Genomic DNA, 9,603 nt, shown 5'->3' on the forward strand with positions numbered 1-9,603 from the left:
TCGTGTTTTTGTTAATGTCGTTGTGTTTTTCTTAATGTCGTGTTTTTCTTAATGTCGTTGTGTTTTTGTTAATGTTGTTGTGTTTTTCTTAATGTCGTTGTGTTTTTCTTAATGTTGTTGTGTTTTTGTTAATGTTGTTGTGTTTTTGTTAATGTCGTTGTGTTTTTCTTAATGTTGTCGTGTTTTTCTTAATGTCGTTGTGTTTTTGTTAATGTCGTGTTTTTCTTAATGTCGTTGTGTTTTTCTTAATGTTGTTGTGTTTTTGTTAATGTTGTTGTGTTTTTCTTAATGTCGTTGTGTTTTTGTTAATGTCGTGTTTTTCTTAATGTCGTTGTGTTTTTCTTAATGTCGTGTTTTTCTTAATGTCGTTGTGTTTTTCTTAATGTTGTTGTGTTTTTGTTAATGTTGTTGTGTTTTTGTTAATGTTGTTGTGTTTTTGTTAATGTTGTTGTGTTTTTGTTAATGTTGTAGTGATTTTGTAATTTGTAATTGTGCTTCGTTAATGTTGTAGTGTTTTGCACCTCAGGGCCACCGTACAAATGAGATTTAATTTTATTGTAGGTACAAACAGGATAACAAAATGAACAGCAGTTAATCAGACATCAGACTTGTTTGCCTTTACTGGTGATGAAAATTTGTCACTCTGGAGGAGAGGAAGAGCGGCTCAGCCTCATCCAGGATCTGCAGGAAGATTTTTGCATATTTGGTCCTAATTTAACCAAGTACTGTAAATAAAAAGTTAGTCCATGTTGTGATGATCCGGCAGACTGTAGACTGATGGATGCCGCACCGGTCAGCAGGTCCAGGTGCTTGGATCCAAGGGAAAGGTAACCAGCACACCGGCTCAATCGTGGCTCAGAAACCGGTGTTGCGATGCAAACCTGAAAAATGAAAAACAAAAAAACTAATAAGTGTTCATATTTAGCTACACAACCTAATCAAAACTAATAAACCTTAAGCTCTTTTTGAGAGTTTTGCTTGAAAATAAATTGACAATATCAAAGGAAATGAAATGTTTCACTTAAACAGTGAAACACTTAAAGTTAAGCAATTAAAGAGACTGCAAAAAATATTTCAGAGGTGTTACAACACTAAAGTTATTGAGTAAAAGTAAACTCAAAAGAATATTCAGATTTTAACATTCATTTTCTAAGTAGTATATATTTCAAAGTATGAAGCTGAAATGAATTTAAGCTACTAGCAGACGCAGCCCAGGGTTTGCCTATTATCTGTACCAACAATAAAACAAAACATGCATAACAGAGGCATTAGTTTATAAAAGTCCAAGCAAACCTAAATTTACCATTTTGAAAACAAAAAGCAGCGGGAGGATGTAACTTCATAACCTCATTTTCAGGGAGAAAAAAATAAGTTCCGTCTGTGTAACGCAAGAAAAGATTAAAGCAGCCAAGTGGAAAAATTCACTCTACCGTGGATTATCATCATGAAACAAACAACAAAGGTAGATGTCATATTTTTGGGATTCGGGAAATACGTGATTCTTTACCATTTGTACCACTTGTTCAGGAGATTTTTCATGTGGATCGGTGAAAGTTAAACGGCTGTAAATTGAAGGTTTTGGACCTTAATCTGACCGACTACCTGTGGTTTGGATCGGGCTGAAGCGTTGCTGCTCTCGGCTGTTCTTAAATTACCTGCTCGGTATCGGAGGGGCTCGTCGCTCCGACTGCATGTTAAATGTATTTTATATATGTCATAGAAACAAAAACTAAAGAGCTGCCTAAAAATAATTTCATACTCCATATAACACAAATGCATCAACACACACACTGACTTACCTTGAGCCGAATCGCTGCCTCTGTTCTCAGCCTGTTTCCGTATCAGTGGATTTCCTCCGGTATTATTTTCCTCCAACAAATTATTCCAGTGAACGAAGCGCGTACAGCTTCCTTTTAACCTCCGTCTTCCCATTTCTGACGCTGGATCTTCAATATCCTCAAGCTTTGAAATAGCAGGCAGACCAAGGCAGGTGTTCTGATCTGTCATACCGTCAATCCAGCATACTTTATGGTAATGCGCACATCGATGTTACGTCACATACTGCTTACTCAGCAGATTTCTTATAAATCCGTCATATCTGTGTGTTTTGTTTCTCAGAAGTTTATGGTAAATTTTATTTAATTAAGTTGCTATGTTAATCAAACATATTGACATAAATGACTTTTGCTGTTTCCAATATTGTTACCAAACTGTAAACAAGACATTCGTCCCGTTTAGCGTCACTATTACTACAAATACTGTTTGACTACAAATTTGTTCGGGATATTTTGTCCGTATAGCTAATCTACCTTTTTAATATTTTAATGCCTCTTTAGAAAACTGCAGGAATATGTCCTAAAAAAGCTGATGAGTAGCTGGATGCTGACCGAAGCTGTTGGGCAACAAGCAGAACATCACCTCTTTCTGGGCTCTGCATGGAAATAACTAGATTTTTCTTATTTTATTTTTTTATTTACCGTAAACTTCTGAGAAATAAAACACAAAATGAAACTTCTACAGGTATGATGGATTTATAAGAAACGTAACATCAATGTGCGCATTACCACGAGGTATGACCGATAGAACACTGGCCCAAGCCTCCATGGGGCCCTAAGCCAAATCTGCTTTTGGGGCCCTCTAGTTCTGCTAACAATGTGGACTGGCTGCAGTCAGCAATCCGATCATTAGATCATTCACACACCTGCTATAAACTTACTGCATCTCTGGCAGTGCTGCTTACATTATATACATGTATAATATTTATTGGCCAACTGATTTATCGACCAGTTGATTTCTGGGAGCCGATTTCCTTAATTTTGGGGGATCGTGGTTGGCTGATACTTACATGTGAAGCTGATCTTATCCCCTGATCTTATCTTCATCAGCAAAGGTTTATAAATCAGCCAGTGTTGTGGTCAAGACCACCTAACCCGAGACTGAGACAAGACCAAGACCAGCGCCCCACGCTATATGACACGATAAAATGTGAAATATGATCAAAATTGCTTCTCAAACTGATCTGAAAGATCCGTATTCCCATAAAAAGACCTAGATATTAAATACTTGATCAATTTTACCAATATTAAAAGCAGAACAAACTTTTTTTTCTGCTTTGCTTCCATCTCTGTGCTACAATCCGTGGTGGTCTGGTGCCATCCCTACAAAGATAACGCCCTGGGCATTTGCCCATATTGCTCATATAAGAATCCACCACTGTTGCACCATTAAACATAGCAATTGAGGCAATGCCCTGACGGTAAATAACGCTCAACTATGAACACTGACCAAGGAACAACAAGCAAGAAGTAACCAAACAGAAGGCGCTCATCGTGACTGTTCTCACCCTCTCTCCTGCTACATGAAGCCAGGTAGTCTGACACCATGGCAGACATTACAGCTGCCACTTTGAACGAAAACAATCAAAGAGCAATGTGCATGCTCTGCGTGCTCTTTCATTCTTGTGTTTTATTTATTTGTTAATTAAAAAATATCAATGTACATAATTAAATAAAATAATGATAGGTACTGCAATGTATGCAGAGCATTACAAGAACAAAGAAGAGTGTTCTGTCAGGTCAGCATACGCTGTCAGATTGTCATACGCTTAGAACGAACTCACGGCTATATCTGTCAGACACGTTATTACCATATCATTTTATTTAATTAGCAACATAGAATCATGACATAGATCATCATACACTTTATTAACACTTGTATGGCATCCTGACTTAGCGGTTAAGTAAGTAGGTTAATGAGTTTTACACGGCGTGTGTTGTAGTTGACTGCAGCTGCAGCCAGACCTGCTTTAAATACACTTTGAAACCATGACGCATGTATATCTATATAGTTATCATATTATATGATAATATTAAAAATTTAATGACTTATTTTCGTCATAACTTGTTGCCTCTGCTGAACTGACAACTCCACTGACGGTCGGACTTCTTAATGCGCATGCGCAGGCATGGTACTCACTGCATGTATGCTATCCTGACAGCGTATGGCTATCTGATAGAACAACGGCTCTCAGCGACACTCCAGTCCTATCTAATAAGTAAAGAGCCGTGGAGATGAATCGACTGTTCCTGAATGTCACATCACTATATTGCAGACTTTTGGACATAGCGTTGTCCCATATACGAAAAGTCAGTCAACACCTCTGCACAATAATTCAGCGCAGTGAGTGACTTTTTTTCATCACAAATAACGTGTCTCTGTACAGCTAGCTTTGCTAGCATCACGTCATCGGAGCTTACCTGTCTTTGAGCTACTTTTCTAAGGTCAGCTAAATTCTCATTGCGGGAGCTAAAGGACCCCAGAACGCTATGGACCGACGCTGTTGTCACAGTTGCTTCGAGACGGACACTACGCAGCTGCGGTGAGCTGCTGTCAACTCGGATCTTTTTAAAACGTCTTCTATCCGATTCTCCACCATCCTTAGAAGCAAAACCTCTCGTAAAGATACAGACGTGAGAAGAAAGACGCAAATCCCAGGCTGAATAATGTTAGTGAGGATGAACACAGGCAATTAAAACAAAAAAAAGTGTCCATCATGGCGCGGTGAGCTGCTGCATGATACCAGACAGAATAGATCAGGAGAGGAAAACAGCAGACCCTGATATGGTAACATTTTGCTATGATTAAGTTTCTTATTGTGCTTTTAGTCGACTATATTGGCTTGATTATTTGCTTATAATGTATAATAATAACAGTCAAAAATAATACAAATGATCATTTAAAGAACAAATCATACATTAAATGTCAGACACAAACCTGCAGCCCAGGGGCGGTTCTAGACGGGGGCCAACAAGCTGCCAAAGAAGTTATACTAAATAAATGTCTTACATCAATGGGCTCTTTGCACCTACGGCGTTGACGTCACATCTCCAGGAGCTAATGCGGCTCACTGTTTTCCGCTTTGAGTTACCATGACTGGTAGAAAAGACTAAGTCGTATTTCAGATGCAAAAAAACAATACTATTAACGTTGTTGTCTTCCTAATATAATGGGCTTTTAAGTTTTCGTTAATTTCCAAGCGATCCTGAATTAAGAAGATGGCTTGTAAATATCTGTCGCTACCAGCTAACGCCGCACAGCAAAGTTTGCAGCCTTCACTTCACTCCGGATCAGCCTAAAACTACCGGGGATACGGATGGTAAATAAAGGAGCCTCCCTGAGTTATTTCCATGGAATCACTTCTGTATTCAGCCTGAAAGAGTTTATGGGAACGAGAGAGCAGACCAGAGCCAGACAGCCGAGCAACTGATCCGCCTGTACATCCTGCTGTAAACACCGTCCTATCTGAGCTCTGAACAAGAAACATGCAAAGGTAATAAAACGAAATAACATGGAGACATGAAGCAACACGGTCATATTTTTCTAAAAGCAGCAACTTGAACCTGAACAGCTGAACCAGATCTCTGACACCAGAGCTGCGCTACGTCAAGCTATGAGGCTTGTTGAGCTCCGTCAGGCTTCGGAAGTAAAAAGCCCGAACCGTAACCGAACCCCGTTAGTCTGTGACACTAACGACAATAAACACACATAATATACTTGAAAATAAGATAAATACATTGTCCGTTAGAATGTTTAGATACTTAAATAGCACATTTTACAAGAACAATGTCCGAGAATATTGCCTACTAGCATAAGCTAAGGTTAATGTTAGCCACAAAGTTTAAGTAAAACTCAACTTCGTGTCAGTGAATGTATAACGAGGCGAACATCTTAAAACCTTTCTCCAGCTGACTTGTTGGGGCTTCGGATCGATGTACAAACCTTGGCCAAGCCCTGAAAGCACCTAATGTAAATGATATTTGTATTGGATCGGAAACAATCGAGCCGCTTTACCCCGAACGCGGAAGCTGAGGTGCAAAGAGCCCATACTCACTGGTGGATTTTTTTAACCTTCACAATTTTACTTTAACAATGAATTAAATATTCTAGTGCTGCACTTTTAGCTGCTGTATAGGATCAGACTTTCCATCTGCCAGGGATCTGCAGCCTGGATCTCTGGAGACACAAGTGGCTCTTTGGCTCACTTAATATATCAAACGATGAAATATTGCTCTGATTTTTTTTTTCATTCTTTTTCAAGTGTTGCCATGAAAAACACCAACTATCCTGGGCCCTGTGGTAAATTTGGTCTAGAATCAGCCTCCAAACCTAACTCCTTATTTATATAAATATTTTGGTAATACTCTGTAAAATACCTGAATGTTCACATAATTTTTATACTTTTGGCTGAGGACACATTTTGAATATTAAATCAGGTGATATGATCAGCTACTCAGTACTTAAGTAGTTTACCAAATACTTTTTACACTTGCTTAATTAAACGTATTTAAAGTGTGCTACTCTGATTGGGCTACAGTTTTGGGGTGCTCTAACCGACCTCTATGCATGAACGGTGGCTCTAAGGATCACTTTTTAAAGACAAAAACCAGCGGCGAGGTGGGCGTCCCTTATTTTCATTCCTGAAAGGTGGCAGCCCTAGCAGGGTCCGCCTTCACCGAGAGCAAGAGAGAAAAGCTATACAGAGAATCAACTGAGAATCACCTCATTTAAAGTTAAACTCAGTTTCACACAGAGAGCCTAGCATAAATGTCTGGCTGTTGAACTGGACCGGTCCAGGTCGCTATCAGGCTAATTTCTGTTAGCAGCTTTGCTAATCTTTACATCACCAAGGCTCATTAAAACAAACCTTTATCTGGGCTTTTTTCTGTTCTTCCTCCTTCTTCTCTCCCTCCCTGAAGGATGAGTCCTTTTCTGAGACATTGTTTCGCTAACTTAGCTTCTGACCGGAGCTTTGGACGTTTGGATGCTCATTGCAGCTCATGGTACCGGCGAGGCTGCGGTACCTACCGCGGCCACCAGGGGGCCCAAGAGAAATTTATTATTTTCTTTTTATCCATAAAAATAATAATTTCTACATACATTGTCAAATATATATTATTGTAAAAACAAATCACTTCATAGTGAAATTGTGTGTTTTTTTTATATTATAATGACAGAAATTATTACTAAAAAATCAGCTCCACTGAGGGGCCCCTTAATGGCCCTGGGGCCCTAAGCAGCTGCCTAGTTTGCTTATGCCTTGGGATCAGACCGGATCGACAGAACCCGATTCATTCTCAGCCAGCTGCTGTTGGATCCGTCCCAGCTCTTCCCTTCTGGCAGAACTACAGAATCCCAAAAACTAGACTGAACCATTTTAGATGCTCTTTTGTAATTTAATTTGTTTATTTGATAGGGATAGACACACATCAACACCCTCCTCCATCAAAATAATCAGATTGTAAATAGTCTGTTGAGGTGTGGAAGGTACAGTAACTTAGTGAAACTGTTTTTGTTATCTACGTTTCTAGCTGTCTACAGGAATTGTGTGTTTTTTCATTGTCTGTTTGGGCAGCTGCCACTGTGCAATATACACAGTCCATAGGGGACGATAAAGTCTATCCTATCCTATTTGATTTCATTTTATTATATTCTATTTTATTCTACACTTCACTCAAGTTATGGAGACCCGCCACTCATCCAGCTCCAACTGGCCCACACAGAAACAATTAAAATAAATTCAGGCTTTATTGTTTCAGCAAAAACTCAGTGAAAATCTTTTAGATTAATTTAGGAACATTTATTCACATTAAATTTTAACCAAATAGTCTTTGGATTTGGTAAAATCAAGTCCGTTAGCCTGCAGTGCAGACCTGGAGGTCTGGGTCTGCTGATCGCTCAGAGACTGTTTTCGTTTATGATATGAAATGATAGAAAATACTAATTTACTCAAACTCTTTCAAAGTTTCTTCATTAGATCTTGTTGCTTCATGAAAGCTGAGCTCCAATCAGATCTTCAAAAAATCAGCAGCTCTCCACAAAGGCCGACAAACCCATGACAGCATAAGATGAGCATTGCATATATTAGACCAAGCTAAAAAGCAGGGCCTCAGCGCCGCATTAATTAGTTTAGATGCAGAAAAAGCCTTTGATAGGGTCAACTGGACTTTTCTATATAAGGTACTAGAGCTTTAATAACCAGTTTATTAGGTGCTTGCAGTCACTTTATGATGAACCACGGGCCAGGGTAAAAATCAATGGGCACCTAACAAACAGCTTCCAGCTACACAGAGGAACCCGCCAGGGATGTTGTCTGAACCCTTGGCACAGGCCATTAGAGAGGATGATGGGATAAAGGGAGTTAGTTTTGCAAATATAGAACACAAGATTGCCCTCTTTGCAGATGATGTAATCACATGCCTCCAAAATCCAGATGTAACGCTCCCCAGAGTTATGTCAGCATTAACTGAGTTTGGTCAACTGTCGGGCTACAGTCTAAACATCACAAAAACACAGGCTCTGACAATTAACTACTCACCTAGTAAATTTATAAGAAAGACATATGGACTTAGGTGGGATGCCAAAAAGCTAAAATACTTAGGAGTATTCATTTCTCGAGACTTGGATGAGTTATTTAGTTTGAACTTTGATAATCTTACTGAAAACATACTAAAAGAATTGACAGCCTGGGCAATGTTATTGTTGGATGTAATGATATGCAGCACCACTAGGTGGTGATGCAAGAGGATTGTTAGGAGGGAAGACACGAAGAAGTCAGATGGACAGAGAGATAGAAACGGTGTAACAATGACTGCAGCTGTAAGTTAATAAAACACATGACTTTAAAAGACTTGACCTCCTTTATGTACAAAAGTACAAACTTTACATTGGACTTCACAGCTAGAATGGAAATAGTGAGGATGAATCTACTTCCTCGATTTTTATATCTTTTCATGTCATTGCCTATTAGTATATCTAGCGCACAGTTTCATGCCTGGGACAGATTGATCTCCAGATTTATTTGGTCCGGGACCAGACCGAGAGTAAAATTTAAAACACTCCAAATTAATAGGGACCAGGGGGGTCTGGCCCTTCCAAATTTGAGAGAATACTATTACGCATCTCAGATGAGATTCATGGTCTGCTGGTGCTCCTTGGAAATGGAGACTAGATGGAAACGGATTGAACTTAGCCAGGGTGGGGTCCAACCTCAAACATGTATGGGAGGTAAAATAGGTACAGACAAAAATGGGAATGGTATAGTTGAAGATACGTTGTTAATCTGGAAAGAAGTGGTTGATAGGTACAGATTGGCAAGATGTCACTGGACTTCTGATGTGACCCTCCTGTAACTCAAACTTCCGGCCAGGAGAATTAGATTCTTCTTTTTTAGATTGGAAAGATAGAGGGCTTGTGGCTTTGTGCCAGTTTGTAGAAGGTAACACTTTTAAAACATTTGAGCAACTGAAAAGGGATTATAACCTTGAGAATAGAGATTTATTTAAATATTTCCAGGTCAGGCATTTTTACAATACAACAATAAAAAAGGTGTTCCCCCAGAAGGTAATACTATTGTGAACATTTTTGCAAATGCTTATACACACCACCCATGCAAAACTGTTTCCATATATATAAAGGGTTGCAGAAACATAATGGAAATAACACCTTGAATATTAAGTCTAATTGGGAGTAAAAATTACAGAGGATGCTTGGCTTTCTATGTGTGTGGCACAACAGACGTCTACCAGCTCTAAAAGATGGAGGGAA

The sequence above is a fragment of the Poecilia mexicana genome, unplaced genomic scaffold (genome assembly GCF_051168715.1).
Source record: "Poecilia mexicana isolate PSO_F unplaced genomic scaffold, ASM5116871v1 scaffold_23, whole genome shotgun sequence".
NCBI classification, from domain to species: Eukaryota; Metazoa; Chordata; class Actinopteri; order Cyprinodontiformes; family Poeciliidae; genus Poecilia; species Poecilia mexicana.